Source organism: Ovis canadensis, chromosome 2 (genome assembly GCF_042477335.2).
Source record: "Ovis canadensis isolate MfBH-ARS-UI-01 breed Bighorn chromosome 2, ARS-UI_OviCan_v2, whole genome shotgun sequence".
NCBI classification, from domain to species: domain Eukaryota; kingdom Metazoa; phylum Chordata; class Mammalia; order Artiodactyla; family Bovidae; genus Ovis; species Ovis canadensis.
Genome location: NC_091246.1, coordinates 196,773,963 through 196,790,423, shown reverse-complemented (window position 1 = coordinate 196,790,423; position 16,461 = coordinate 196,773,963). Strand labels below are relative to the sequence as shown.

The window sequence follows — 16,461 nt, the reverse complement described above, 5'->3', positions numbered from 1 at the left end:
AAGGAAGTCCACCAATGGAAGTAGAAGGAAGCCTATTACTTGTGGGACTGTGACCAATTTTAGCAATAACTCAGGAGCCCATTGAGAATCACATTGCCTTTCTGGAAAGGCTAAAAGAGGCCCTCTGAAAGTTTACCAATCTGGACTTGGACTCTTATGAAGGACAGGTTATTTTAAAGGACAAATTCCTGTCCCAATGTGCATCATACATCAGGATAAAGTTACAACAACTACAGTAACAGGACCCTGTTGCCTCTTTAGATGAGATGGTCCAGACAGCTACCAATACTTTTTATAACAGAGTACAGGAGAGAGAGGCCAAGGCCCAAGAAAGGGAGAAAAGGAAAGAAACAAGGCAGGCCCAAGTGCTGGCTACCCTTCACGGAGGCCCTATGACAAACCCTGAGTCTTTAAAGGACAAGGCATGAGGGAAATGCCTAATTTGTAGACAGGTGACATTGGGCCAAAGAGTGTCCAAACCATGAGAAGCCTCCTAAAACAGCTTGCCACAATGTCTTCAATTGGTACATTGGGTGGCTCTCTGCCCTTGGCACCCAAGAGCCTTCAGGTCAAGCACCAAGCCTTCCCTCACAATGGTTCAACAGGACTAAATTGGCCCACTCCAGCCAGCCTGCCTGTCACAGACAACCATCATGGGGCCAGAGCCAAGAATACAGATGGATGTGCCAGGTAGCTGTGAGAATTTCTTGATTGACACAGGGACTACCTACTTTTTCCTGATCTCCTACTCCAGAGTTTTCTCCTCCCAAACTTGTACCATTTGGGGTATTATAGGGCAAACAATTACATAAGATTCACCCAAGCACTTTTTTGTTGCTGGGAAGGACAAATATTTTCCTGCCAGTTTCTGGTGGTCCCTGAGTGTCCTACACCCTTATTGGGAAGATATCTTTCCTGCCTTTGAAATCTTGCAGCTATTGCAGTCCTGATAGAAGATGCTTTAAAACTCTCTCTTGGGGGCAAGCTATTTTTACCAGTCAAAAAGTGAAACAACTCCTGAATGGGAGAGGCCATTTATGGATGTCTGAGCAAAGGATCCTTAGATATCAAGTAGTGCTGATGGAAAATCTAGGCCTGACTATATCCATTTGTTAGGTTCTTAACGCAGCTACACTCCTGCCACCCCCCGAGAGCTCTCTTTTCTTTCACTCTTGCCTAGAAACTTTGGACCACTGGACAAAACCCCATGAAGCATTGTCAGACGATCCTCTGACCAATCCTGAGGAACTATGGTACATTGATGGAAGCAGATTTGTCTTGGATGGAAAAAGAAGAGCTGGATATGCAGTAGTCTCCAATTTTGAGACCATAGAGGCTAAACCTTTGCCACCAGGTACTTCAGCCCAATTGGCTGAGCTCATAGCCCTGACTTGAGCTTTAGAGCTGGGAAAAGGAAAAAGAGTAGCCTTTTGCACTGACTCCAAGTATGCCTTTCTGATGCTACATGCACATGTTGCTATTTGGAAAGAAAGAGACCACTTGATGACCCGAGGGTCCCCAATCAAATAAGGTGATCAAATCCTTAGGCTCTTGGAGGCAGTCCATCTGTCCACTGAGGTTTCATTCTTCCACTGTAAAGGACATAGAAAAAGGAGCATGGAAGTGGCATAAGGGAACCAAGCAGCTGATCAGGCATCTAAGAAAGCAGCATTATAGATCAATGACCTAATAGGAGTTGCCACCCACTCCAGTGTTCTTGCCTGGAGAATCCCAGGGATGGGGCAGCCTGGTGGGTTGCCGTCTATGGGGTCGCACAGAATTGGACACGACTGAAGCGATTTGGCAACAGCAACCTTAGTTCCACAGACTAATTTGCCAGAAACCCTTTCATATACTGAAGGTGAGACTCTTAAAGCTAAGTGAAGGCTTTCAAGAAGATCATATGGGGTGGTTTCAAAAGGAGAGATTTCTTTTCTGCCTGGGAAACTCCAATGGAAGGCTAACTCCTTACATGCCACCACTCATTTAGGGGAGAAGGCCTTCCAAAGATTACTAGAGAGTTCCTTCAGAGGAACAGGCCTTCAAACAACTATGGGGTAAGAGGTCTCCTCTTGTCCTGCTTGCCAATAAGACCCTCCAGTCTTATATGATGGCCATTGAGCAATTCCAGCAGGATATATGCTTGTGGAATGTCAACTAGGACTCAAAAGATTCTAAAGAGTCACCTCTATATCTTTTAGAGATTCAAGTCCTAAATAAAGTCAGGAAAGATGGGTCCCCAAAGGCTCAACTCCAGCCCACATGGAAGGGCCCCTACCCTGTAATACTTTCTACCCCCACAGCAGTCAATGTACCCGGACATGACTCCTGGATTCACTACTCACGAGTCAAGCCATGGAAGAAAACAGAAGAGAACACTCAATACACCTGTCAACAAGCTACAACATGCAATGCCAGTTCAACAAGGATATATAAAACTACAACTGACCACAGAAAATATCACTCACTCTTAGCTGGACACCACTATGAGGACTCTGAGGATTGAGACTAGCAAGAGGGGGATACCCAATGCCCCTCGTGATCCCAGTTCAGCAGGAAGTAGCCAGAAAGACCTCAACACCCCTATTTCCAAAGAATTGGGCCTCCCATCTCTTGAGCGGGGAATGTTAAGTAGTTAGAATAGGAAAATGGGGAGTCCAAAATGACTGTGACTAAACGACAAAGAAGGGGAAAGCCCCACAAAGATAAAACAAAGAAAGGTCCGAGGACTAGAGTGAGGGCCTCAGGTAAAACAAACAGCACTCCTGGCTAGCCCAATTTACAGAGGGCAGGCCCTGGGCAAGGAGAAAAAAACATAAAAAGTGCAGCCAAAATTGGGCCAGGGCCTCTCTTCTCTTCAAGTATTTTCGGTCAGCATTCCTTCACACTTTGAGGATATATTTTCCTTTACTTTCTAAATAAAACTGATCTGTAGCACAGAGTTGTAACACTGGCCCATCCAAGAGCTGTAACACTGGTCCATCCGAGGGCTGTAATGCTGGCCCATGTGTCGGTTTAAATTTTTGTTGTGATGGGACAGAACCGAGGAAATGACACATCCCCCCATCATCTATGCCCCATGAAGAGGCACAATATTTTGTGATATCTGAAAACAGTTAACTGAAACACTATTTTTAAAATTCACAACTTGGTAGGAGAGTGGTTGTCAGTGAAAATGCCAGACTAAGAACTTAAAAAATGCAAAAATCTGCTTCATAAAGAACAATAAGAGAACCAGAAAAAAAAAATGTCAGGATAACTTTTAAGTCTGGAAATTAACCAAAGTCTTGCAGCTGTTCAAGGAATGCTTTTTTAAATAAAAGTGGCTGAAATTCAAGAGTAAGAATGAAACATATAGTATTTTAACATGTGCTATTTCATTCCCAGCTTCATAGTAGCCTTAAAATGAACAACCAACAGTCATGGTAAAACTTGCAGAATGGCCACTGGAGGAGGCAAAATGGGATTGGTGCTCTTTCAAATCCCTGTTTTCAAGAATTGCTATTATTGCCTTCTCTGGCAGTTCCCCACTCTCTAGTATTTCTTCCTTTGTCCTAACTTGGAACTCAGTCTTTGTGAATAGCCTCTTCCTTGGGGGCTTTGGTTAAAAAAAGAAGTAACAATTGTTTAACCTTACAGCTGCTAAAGGCAGTGGATGGAAGTTTGAACAAATAATAGTTATACAAAAATCTTTAAGGAAAAACTGGGGAATGAGATATTCATAGGAGGCTTTAAAAAGCTCTGGCATATTCTTGGGATTATAGAAGTCTGTGTACTCTGCATTTGCTAAGGGCAAGGCACATGGTCAGAAGACTCCATAAGATGTTCTAGTACTGTGTGTGTGTGTGTGCGCGTGTGTGTGTGTGTGTGTGCATGCACAACCGCATGCATGTTTATTTGTGTCTGACTCTTTGAAACCGCATGGACTATAGCCTGCCAGGTTTCTCTGTCCATGTGGTTATCCCAGCAAAAGTGCTGAAGTGGGTTGACATTTCCTTCTCCAGGGGGTCTTGACTCACGGATGGAACCCATGTCTCCTGCGTCTCCTGCATTGGCAGGCAGATTCCTTACAAAACTTGACGTCCTACACATGCAGAAAGTAAAGGTTGAATTGTCAACTTGCTGGCTTAGCATTTAACAGGTGCCCCAAAAAACATACAGCCTATTGACAAAGACTGGGATACTTGCTAGTTCCAGACATTTAAGCAAATTTTCATTCAATTATTAGATGATATTAAGATGTCCAAGTAGACTTCATTATACTTAAAAGGCAAAAAATATAGACTACAGAATTATTTCACAAAAGTTACTAAGCAAACACGCAACAATAAACAGAAACAACAAATCCTAAGTAGAGAAGATAAATTTATTTTCAAAATTACTACATGCAATTTAAAACGACCTAATTCTGTAAAAAAAAAAAAAAAAAAAGACCAAAAAAAATGAGGAAGTATGACTGCTGACTGCTAAGTCACTTCAGTTGTGTCCAACTCTTTGGAACCTTAGGAACTGTGGCCCAACAGGCTCCTCTGTTCATGGAATTCTCCAGTCAACAATACTGGAGTGGGTTGCCATTCCCTTCTCCAGGAAGTATGGCTCATACTAAAACTGACAAACAGATAATCAAACAAAAAACATTAAATTGTACATTTCAAGTGGGTGACTTGTTTGATCCATTGTTCAGTTGCTCAACCTTGTCCAACCATAAATGTTGCATCTGCTTTGAAACATTTTATGCTCCTCAAAAAAATTAAACCTAAGGTTTACAAAATGATCTAGAAATTCTAGTCCCAGGTATAAGTGAAAGTGAAAGTGAAGTCGCTCAGTCGTGTCCGACTCTTTGCCACCCCATGGACTGTAACTTATCAGGCTCATCTGTCCATGGGATTTTCCAGGCAATAGTACTGGAGTGGATTGCCGTTTCAAAACAAATAAAGCATATGTCATCCAAGAACTTGTAAATGAAGCCCAAAGGTCTATCAGTTGATGAATAAGTAATCCGAAGTGTGGTATATTTATACAAGGGAACAATACTAATCCACAAAAAATGATGTATTGATACATGTTACCTAGTTCAGTTCAGTTCAGTCGCTCAGTCATGTCCAACTCTTTGCGACCCCATGAATCGCAGCACACCAGGCCTCCCTGTCCATCACTATCTCCCGAAGTTCACTCATACTCACATCCATTGAGTCCATGATGCCATCCAGCCATCTCATCCTCGGTCGTTGCCTTCTCCTCCTGCCCCCAATCCCTCCCAGCATCACAGTCTTTTCCAGTGAGTCAACACTTCGCATGAGGTGGCCAAAGTACTGGAGCTTCAGCTTTAGCATCATTCCTTCCAAAGAAATCCCTGGGTTGATCTCCTTCAGAATGGACTGCTTGGATTTCCTTGCAGTCCAAGGGACTCTCAAGAGTCTTCTCCAACACCACAGTTCAAAAGCATCAATTCTTCAGTGCTCAGCTTTCTTCACAGTCCAACTCTCACATCCATACATGACCACAGGAAAAACCATAACCTTGACTAGATGAACCTTAGTCAGCAAGGTAATGTCTCTGCTTTTGAATATACTATCTGGGTTGGTCATAACTTTTCTTCCAAGGAGTAAGCGTCTTTTAATTTCATGGCTGCAGTCACCATCTGCAGTGATTTTGAAACCCCAAAATCATGCTACCTAGATGAACCATGAAAACTTTGTACTAAGTGAAAGAAGCCAACCACAGAAGCATCGCCATTTTTCATTCCATTTACAAGAAATATTTGCAGCAGATAAATCTATAAGGACAGAAAATAGATTAGTGCTTCTTATGGCTGGTGGACGGAGAAGGCAATGGCACCCCACTCCAGCACTCTTGCCTGGAAAACCCCATGGGGTTGCAAAGAGTCAGAGAGGATTGAACGACTTCACTTTCACTTTTCACTTACATGTATTGGAGGAGAAAATGGCAACCCACTCCAGTGTTCTTGCCTGGAGAATCCCAAGGAAGGGGGAACTTGGTGGGCTGCCATTTATGGGGTCGCACAGAGTTGGACACAATTGAAGCGGCTTAGCAGCAGCAGCAGCAGCAACAACATGGTTGGAGGAAAAGGACAAAAGAAGGTTGTCTTTGCTAAAGGATACAGGGTGTCTTATACAAGTGATGAAAATATTCTTAAATTGACAAGATGATGATGGTTGCATATATTTGTGACTATAATTTTGTTGTTCATCAGTCACTAAGTCATGTTCTACTCTTTGTGACTCCATGGACTACAGCATCCCAAGCTCTCCTGTCCTTCACTATCTCCCAGAGTTAGCTCAAAATCATGTCCACTGAGTTGGTATAAATTATGCTGTTTAAATGAAAGGCTTGTACAGTATTTGAACTATGTATCAGTAAAGCTATTAAACAATTTTTATTATTTTTTTTAATTTTTATTTTTACTTTATTTTACTTTACAATACTGTATTGGTTTTGCCATACATTGACATGAATCTGCCACAGGTGTACATGAATTTCCAATCCTGAACCCCACTCCCACCTCCCACCTCCCACCCCATATCATCTCTCTGGATCATCCCAGTGCACCAGCCCCGAGCATCCTGTATCCTGTATCGAACATAGACTGGCGATTTGTTTCTTACATGATAGTATACATGTTTCAGTGCCATTCTCCTACATCATCCCACCCTCTCCCTCTCCCTCAGAGTCCGAAAGTCCATTTTATACATCTGTGTCTCTTTTGCTGTCTCTCATACAGGGTCATCATTACCATCTTTCTAAATTCCATATATATATATATATATATATATATATATATGTTAGTATACTGTATTGGTGTTTTTCTTTGTGGCTTACTTCACTCTGTATAATCGGCTCCAGTTTCATCCATCTCATTAGAACTGATTCAAATGTATTCTTTTTAATGGCTGAGTAATACTCCATTGCGTATATGTACTACAGCTTTCTTAACCATTCATCTGCTGATGGACATCTAGGTTGTTTCCATGTCTTGGCTATTATAAACAGTGCTGCGATGAGCATTGGGGTACATGTGTCTCTTTCAGTTCTGGTTTCCTCGGTGTGTATGCCCAGCAGTGGGATTGCTGGGTCATAAGGCAGTTCTATTTGCAATTTTTTAAGGAATCTCCACACTGTTCTCCATAGTGGCTGTACTAGTTTGCATTCCCACCAACAGTGTAAGAGGGTTCCCTTTTCTCCATACTGTCTCCAGCATTTATTGCTTGTAGACTTTTGGATTGCAGCCATTCTGACTGGTGTGAATGGTACCTCATTGTGGTCTTGATTTGCATTTCCCTGATAATGAATGACGTTGAGCATCTTTTCATGTGTTTGTTAGCCATCCATATGTCTTCTATGGAGAAATGTCTATTTAGTTCTTTGGCCCATTTTTTGATTGGGTCGTTTATTTTTCTGGAATTGAACTGCATGAGTTGCTTGTATATTTTTGAGATTAGTTGTTTGTCAGTTGCTTCATTCGCTATTATTTTCTCTCATTCTGAAGGCTGTCTTTTCACCTTGCTTATAGTTTTCTTTGTTGAGCAGAAGCTTTTAATTTTAATTAGATCCCATTTGTTTATTTTTGCTTTTATTTCCAGTATTCTGGGAAGTGGATCATAGAGGATCCTGCTGTGATTTATGTCGGAGAGTGTTTTGCCTATGTTCTCCTCTAGGAGTTTTATAGTTTCTGATCTTGCATTTAGATCTTTAATCCATTTGGAGTTTATTGTTGTGTGTGGTGTTAGAAAGTGATCTAGTTTCATTCTTTTACAAGTGGTTGACCAGTTTTCCCAGCACCACTTGTTAAAGAGATTGTCTTTACTCGATTGTATATTCTTGCCTCTTTTGTCGAAGATAAGATGTCCATAGGTGTGTGGATTTATCTCTGGGCTTTCTATTTTGCTCCATTGATCTATATTTCTGTCTTTGTGCCAGTACCATACTAAATATGGAATGCTTCACGAATATGTGTGTCATCCTTGCGCAGGGGCCATGCTAATCTTCTCTGTATCATTCCAATTTTAGCATATGTGCTGCTAAAGTGAGCACTATTAAACGATTTTTAAAGGTGTTTCTGACAAAGTTCTGACTTTGTATTTTCATTTATATATTCAGAAGTTATTAAGAGCCCCCTTTGGAAATAACAGAGTGAACAGTGCTGACAGAACTCTACTGCAGTGAGGTCTGGATCCATTTCTGTTCCCACCGAAAGGAATTGACTCAGTTAATACAACAGATTTTACTGAACACCAGCTGTACACCTGATCCTGAGATATCAGGGACCAGAACCATAGTCTTTGCCTTCAAAACAATTCATGTTCTTGAAGAACAAACAAAGAAATAGTGTGGAGATGACACAGGATGGGAATTTAATCCAGCCAGAATGTTTCAGGTCACAGATGTTTCTGAAGCCTTCCTGAGAGATATCACACCTAAGCAAGCTCTAGAAGAGTCACTAGGTACTAATCATTCAGATGAGGAACTGAAGGGATGGAAACACTAATGGACTGACAGGGCAAAAGCAGAGACAGGAGGAGAAGCTTAGATGTCTGAATTCCTCACCTTAAAGAAAGATGATAGAGGATTAGTGAGAAAACTTCTCTTTTGCTTCTCCATTTGATCTCTCTTCCAAATCTCTTATTGCTTACGAAGTAGACATAAGCCTTGCTTGAGGTTTAGGAAAGTGTCACTCCCAAGTAAAACTGAGGAAAAGCAGAAATAGTGGTAGCCTAAGGCAGAAGAAAAAATAGGAAGAGAAGAATCCCTCTGTGTATTAATAAAAATCAAGTGCTGTAAAATCTTGCAGGATTAAGGATTTCAGAGACTTGAATAGATCATCAAGAGTTGAGATATATAAGAATAATACCTGGAATTTATAGAGCAGATTGACTTCCAAAGTACATCTCCATCTATCTTCCTGCTCTCCTTCTGGCTGTGAGCAAGGAGCACAGGGCCTGCTATAGGAAGAACTCAAATGAGTTTGTGCCAGGATACAACCTTCAGTGACACTTTAGGCCCCTCTGCTACCCTTGGAAGAAGGGAAAATCATTTTCTGAAGCTTTTCTGCAATCTAGACATGCTGGGGGCTCAAGAGGCATTTCTTCTTCTCAATAATCTGATGAATTTTAACCCGCTATTCCTACTGTGGAGGTTAAGGGTCAGGAAGATTGAGTAACATGCTCAAGGCAATGTAGCCAATAAATTACAGAACTAAAACTCTTGGACAATTTGTGTTCTTCCCACTGTAGCATTCTACTTCCAAAAAAGCAAAGATTAGGTTTCTTTTGAAGACTGTTGAAGTTGAAAAAAATTTTAAATATATAGAAGGATTATAAATTTTTTGGACAAATGGGATTCTTCCCCAAATTATGTGAAATTTCCCATTATCAGCAAGTCTTTGCAGGCATTATTATGTTCATAAACATATTCTGTAAATGCATATAGTGTATACCTAGTATATGTTGATATTTATTTCATGTAAAATTAATCTACTTAATCTACACATCCATATAATACATATGTAAGAATTATAGATATACATGTACACACATACCAAGAGTTTTTGCTGATACCCTAACCTTATGTCCTCTGGCTGAACAGGGAAAGCTTGCAGAAAAAAAAAAAAATCAGTCAGTTCGCAGGATCAGAGCAGCAGAAGTTAATAGAAGATGTTCACCTTTGTTAAGGCATTAACTGGTGGCTCCTTTGTGTTCTACAGTATCAGAAGTAGTGGTGTCTGTGTATATGTTGAGGGGTATTAGAAGGAGCTGAATAAATTTAGATGCCAGACCTTTGATAACACAGAGAATAATCTTTAAGGTTGATTTATTAGGGAGTTTGTATGTTGGAATGCATTAAATTAGAAAGGTGACTACAGGAATGAAGCAACTCAATATAATATTATGTGTGAATTGTTCTGAGACTTAAATCAGCACATTTCTTGCCTTCAGCATATATCTGAAAGGAGCTTATTCCTTTTTGGAGCAAACAAGTAAATTTAAGTGATTAAGTAAAGGTACCCTTCTAAGAAGACATAATATATAAGGATAAAAACATCAGCTATAAATCAATGCACATTGATTTAAATAAACTGGATCATTGTTGTCTGTTAAACCTAGTTTGGAGGATAAGCCAGCAGTATCTCTTGCTCAGAAATCCACTGGGTTCGCATTTCTAAGCATAAATCCAAAGGGGCATTTCCTCTAAGGCTTAAATGACCTGTGCTATGCTACAGTTTCTGATTTTATCCAAATGCTATGCATATCCAAACAAAGCTAGACAGAGGCGTTGGGCTATGGGTGAGAAAAGCTTTGCTGGAAGGTATCTATGTCTGTCTTAAATCAAAATGAGATATGAATGAGACACTTCCACAGAAAATTAAGGCACGTGCACCACGAAGTACAAACCAGGAGCACTTCAGTTTTGCTATCCTGCTTGACACATAAGCAGCTCCCAATTTTATCCCAGGTATTGTGATAGAGCTTTAGCTATATTAATTTTTAATTTAATCTTAGTAATAACCTGGTGAAGTAGGTTACCATTATAACCCTCTCGCACTGTGTTTCTGGCCAGCAAAATTAAAGCAATATATTGTGACATATGATCACTTCATTCACAACCTCAAGAAAGTCACACAGCTCATAACAGAAAGAGCTGCAGTGGATGAGTCTGGGAGCCTGGGAATTCAGTGTTAATCTTCCCCATTATTAGCTTTGTGATCTGTCATTAATTAGCTGTATGCTCTACAGCACGTCCATTTTTCCTTCTGGGCCACAGGCTCTTTCACTGAAATGTAAGGATGTAATTTTCTGGCTCAAAAGTTCCCCATCCATTATTTCCCTTTGACTTGGGAAAAAGACAAAACCTTGCAGCAGGGGAGGCTTTTGAGTTTTGGAGCAAAAGAGGCATAGATTCGAATCCAGCCTCCCTTTTTTCTTAGCAATGTGAAATTAAGCCACTCACTAAAGTTCATGATCTTTCTTGGTGAAATAGCAGCTTGAGAATCTGGTTGTCATTTCGGTTGAAAATGTATTTAACTACAGCCTCTAAATGCTAAAAGGGGAGTCATAAAATGTATTCAGAACTTTGAAGAGGAAGTTCAAGTGAAAGGTCTTGTGTCTTGCAAAAAGCACATACAAGAGCACTGAGAAACTTCCTGCCACCGCCTCCACTCCCCAAATGCACTATTGTGACAGCGTGATGACAAAGAGCGTTCCATCAACTCCTCTTGTTTCAAAAATGGCTGGTCATACAGAATCTTCTGACCCTGACATTTAATAAACTTTCTTCTTCCAAATTGTTTCCAAACAACTTTCTTCCCCTCTTGTAGCCAACTGACTGACAAATATATCTAAAAACCAATTGGAAAAAATCCCAACTTTCTAAAATCCCAACTTAATAGAATGCTTGCCCTTCCACATTTCCCTTTTGTACCTTATACAATTAACTCTACTTTCAGATGATTTTGAGACATTGCTGAAACAAAAGTGATAGTAAATGGATTCCTTTATCACAAATTTATGAATAAGTGGCCTTTGTTAATTTTGTCTTGAAGTTAGTTTTGTCTCTGACATCAAGAAACAGTTGAAGCAGAGGAAAAAATTTCAACATGTGGAGGCTGGCTCTTTCCCATATTCTAAATAAATAAGCACACCCATAGGTCAATAAATCCAAACATCATCAGTTTGGACAGTCGACATATTACAATTGATTGATGTAATACATGAATACAGAGTCTCTTGTTTCCCAGAGTTTTCCAAGGTACTGATACATTTTGACTGATGGATAATTAGATCAGTGCTTTGTCTCAGGAGGAAGGTGATTACTGCCCATGATAAAGTCTGAAAGCTATGCAAGGTACTGAACTAAGTACCTGTACCAGATACTAAACAAGGCATCAGTCTTTATCTACTGAAGTTGGTAGCCTTATATCAGTTGCAGAAATTGTCTTGTCAGTCTCCAAAGTTTCCAAATTTTCTGAAGCTTTCTCAGTGTGTCTTTGTTAAGCACAAAACTCACCTTTATTGTAAATCCTATTCTATAATGAATTCCACCCAGACATTCATTTTTATAGACTTTTTTTATACCAACATACTGCAAAGGTGTTTCAGATTGTGCCATATAAATCATAATGGTGTGTTGATGGGTTTTCTTCTAGACACTTTGTCTTTCCTCATACCTTTCCTGTTGTTACTAAATCAAACAAATGTTTACACATTTTGATGGAAATAACACAAAAAAGACAAGATACCTTTGTGTATGCTGAGGGGCTGACTAAATGCATCATTAAATCCAGCCTTATAGACACATTCACACTGCAGATAGATAGTAAGGGAAGATAAAGTTCAGAATATACATATGTAGATTATGCAAATAAACAGGCACCATTAAAATAATATTGTCAAAGTCATAAAAGGTTAAATACTATTTGTTTAATGTTATTTTTGAAATAGAGATTTCACTGGTTGTGCAGAAAACTTCTGCCTATTACAAAAGTTTGTAACTTCACAGCCTACCTTCTTCAGGAAGATACATACTGATAAAATAAAGAAAGGTTTAAAATTTGATTAGCCCTTTTAAAGCAGTAGGGTCAATTAAGTTCTCTCTTAGAAACTTCCAACTATTTTTTCCCTTGGTTCTTTTGTTTGCCCAGAAGAGTTAGAGGATCAGGAAAACTTCATTTAGCAAATAACTTGGGAATTGTGATTTTAAAGACCAGATGGATGTAAACTTTTAATGATCTGAAGGAAAAGCCCCATTACAGACACAATACAGAGGAAAATACTAAGGCTTTGGCAGGTTAAAGGGACAGTAAGAAAAGTTGGATGATAATGTTGTGTGTGTGTGTGTGTGTGTGTGTGTGTGTGTGATCAGTTGCTCAGTCATGTCAGACTCTTTGTGATGCCATGGACTGTAGGCTGCCAGGCTTCTCTGTCCATGGGATTTTCCAGACAAGAATACTGGATTGGGTTTCCATTTCCTTCTCCAGAGGATCTTTCTTGCCCAGGGATTGAAACCTGCATCTCTTGAGTCTCCTACATTGGCGTCTCTTGCATCTTTTTACCACGGAGCCACCTGGGAAGCAGAAGATGATGGGGAGAATACAATATGAACAGGTGGGAGGGATGCTCAGGGTCCAAACATGTAAGGAATTCAGGGGCAAAATTCATGTTCATAGTTTATTTAAATGCAACAGGCAGCCAGCAGAGATTGCATGAGTAGGATTTTCATTAAGAAAATATACAACACTTCAGTTCAAAGAATTCAGTGAAGGCTTTTTGGTTTGTTGTTGTTGGGGTTTGTTTGTTTGTTTGTTTTTCTTTTCTTTTCTTTTTTTACGATTGTAGAAAGACTCAGCCAAAAAGCAAGAAAAGACATTTGGGATTCCAGGTATTAGCAACTACTGGAAGCTGTTACCAACCCTTGGTCTGAATGTAAAAATGAAGTGGCCAATTTTACCAAAATAGACTCAGAGACATGGAAGAAAGGCTGCCATTCAGAGCTATGTACCTAAAGAAACACAGCTGCTGCTAGAACAAACAAACAAAAGACAGAAAGGAAATCAATGCCTCGACTTCTCAATTCTCTCCTCCTTTTTGCTCTCTGGAGAGTATGGCAACCTTAGTGCTGTAGTTAAGTTCACATAATGCAAACTAAAGCAGACAAAGGTGAGGGCTGGAGGGTGGCAAAGCAAGATTAACCACACTGGGATTTTATAAGGGACTCATAGAAGAAAATGTTTGGACTTTAAAGAACACTTAACCTAACATGAACAGTGATTTTCTGAAAACTAAAATGACTTGTAATTTTATTTGGAGCGCATTAAACTAAAGAAGTGTCAGAAGAGTGATGTGAAGTGGAACAACTTCAAGTCAGAGCATTTTTATCCTAAACAAACTGTATTATCTTTGCATGAAAAATCATCAAAGACAGATAAAAATATGTTCAAGAACTGCTGCTGCTGGTGGTGCTGCTGCTGCTAAGTCACTTCAGTAGTGTCTGACTCTGTATGACCCCACAGACATCAGCCCACCAGGCTCCCCCATCTCTAGGATTCTCCAGGAAAGAACACTGGAGTGGGTTGCCATTTCCTTTTCCACTGCATGAAAGTGAAAATTGAAAGTGAAGTCACTCAGTCCTGTCCGACTCTTAGCGACCCCATGGACTGCAGTCTACCAGGCTCCTCCGTCCATGGGATTTTCCAGTCAAGAGTCCTGGAGTGGGTTGCCATTGCCTTCTCCGGTTTAAGAACTGAGATGCACCGAATCTCTAACTGTAAACTAATTGTAAAGTACATAGTGGTTTTGAAACCTGACTGCATTAAATTATTTTATCTGTTCCAAAAAATGCAGATTTCTCAACTGCCACCTCAGAAATATTGAATATTTTATCAACTCTCCAAATAATTTTGATTATAGTCATATTTGAAAATCACTAGTGCAGTGCACACTGTTCATGGGGTTCTTCAGGCAAGAATACTGAAGTGGTGTTAAAAAGTAGAGACATTACTTTGCCAGCAAGGCCCATATAGTCAAAGCTATGGTTTTTCCAGTAGCCATGTATGGATGTGAAAGTTGGACCATAATCAAGGCTGAACGCTGAACAGCTTTTAAACTGTGGCATTGGAGAAGATTCTTGAGAGTCTCTTGGGCTGCAAGGAGATGAAACTAGTCAATCTTAAAGGTAATCAACCCTGATTATTCATTGGAAGGACTGATGCTGAAGCTAAAGCTCCAAACCTTAGGCCACCTGACGCAAAGAGCTGACTCATTGGGAAATACTGATGCTGGGAAAGATTGAGGGCAGGAGGAGAAGAAGGCAACAGAGATTGAGATATTTGGATGGCATCACTGACTCATTGGATATTAGTTTGAGCATACTCCAAGAGACAATGAAGGGCAGGGAAGCCTAGCATTCTGCAGTCCATGGGGTTGCAAAGGGTTGTGCACGACTTAGTGACTGAACAATACATTCATAATGACTGCACAAATAAGAACTATTAAAGATGACTATGAACCACTTCATATACACAGATTATATGAATGAAATGAATGTCCTAGAAAGTGAAAAATTTTCTAAGCTGACTCAAAAAGAAAGTCAGAAAATCACAGAAAAATACATAGATTGAATCAATAATCAAAAATCTCACTACTAACAAAAATCCCAGAAGTGGGTGTCTTCATTTGCAAATTCTACCAAATATTTAAAGAAGAATTACAAGCAAACTTCTCAAATATTTTCAAAAGACACAAGAAGAGAAACTACTTCTTACTCTTCCTATAAGGTTAGCATTAAAGGAAGACATAAAACTGTCACCATTTGCAGATGATATGCTATATATATATATATATATATATATATATATATATATATATATATAAAACTCTAAAGCTTCCAACCAAACACTGTTAAAATAAATATAGGAAATCAGAAAATTTGCAAGATATAATATTAACATAGAGAATCTATTGCTTTTATAAACAGTGATAATAAACTACCAGAAAGAGAAAGCCAAAAAAAAAAAAAAGTCCTGTCAAAATCACATCACAGAGAATAAATTCCTAGAAATAAATTTAACCAAGCAGGTGAAAGATTAAGATTATGAAAGCTATGATACAATGATATGATGATCACCTACAAGCCAAGAGGCAGTTTTCTAAAGAAACCTACCTGTTAGCAATTTGGCCTTGGAATTCTCAGCCTCTTGAACTAAGAGATATCATTTCTATTGTTTAAGCCACCTAGTCAATGATGTTTTGTTATGCCAGCCATGGACAACTAAAATAATTATTTTACATTAAAAATAAGAGCCATTTTACTAAGCTGAGAGTAGTATCACTTTATTGATCTGTTTTGCATTTCTCTATTGATTATGGTCATCTTTCTTATTTAGCTTTGCAGAATACAACATATGGAATGCTAGGCTGCATGAAGCACAAGCTGGAATCAAGATTGCTGGAAGAAATATCAATAACCTCAGATATACAGTTGACACCACCCTTATGGCAGAAAGTCAAGAGGAAGTAAAGAGCCTCTTGATAAAAGTGAAAGAGGAAAGTGAAAAGGCTGGTCTAAAACAATATTCAAAAAAACTAAGATCATGGCAATGACATTTGATCCCTCACTTCATGGCAAATGGATGGGGAAACAATGGAAATAGTGACAGACTTCATTTTGTTGGACTCCAAAATTACTGCAGATGGTGACTTCAGCCATGAAATTAAAAGACACTTGCTCCCTGGAAGAAAAGCTATGACCAACCTAGACAGTATTTTAAAAAGCAGAGACATTACTTTGCAGACAAAGGTCTGTCTAGTCAAAGCTATGGTTTTTCCAGTAGTCATGTATGGATGTGAGAGTTGGATCTTAAAGCAGACTGAGAGCTGAAGAATTGATGCTTTTGAAACTGTGGTGTTGAAGAAGACTCTTGGGAGTCTGTTGGACTACAAGGAAATCAAA

At 39.4% G+C, this 16,461-nt stretch overlaps 1 non-coding gene across 1 annotated transcript; it reads right to left on the bottom strand.

Moving 5' to 3' along the window:
• Window positions 1–7,945: 7,945 nt before the first annotated feature.
• Window positions 7,946–8,052, bottom strand: LOC138434786 (U6 spliceosomal RNA). Its single transcript, XR_011254867.1, has one exon. It is a non-coding gene; the product is annotated as a U6 spliceosomal RNA (small nuclear RNA).
• Window positions 8,053–16,461: the final 8,409 nt, after the last annotated feature.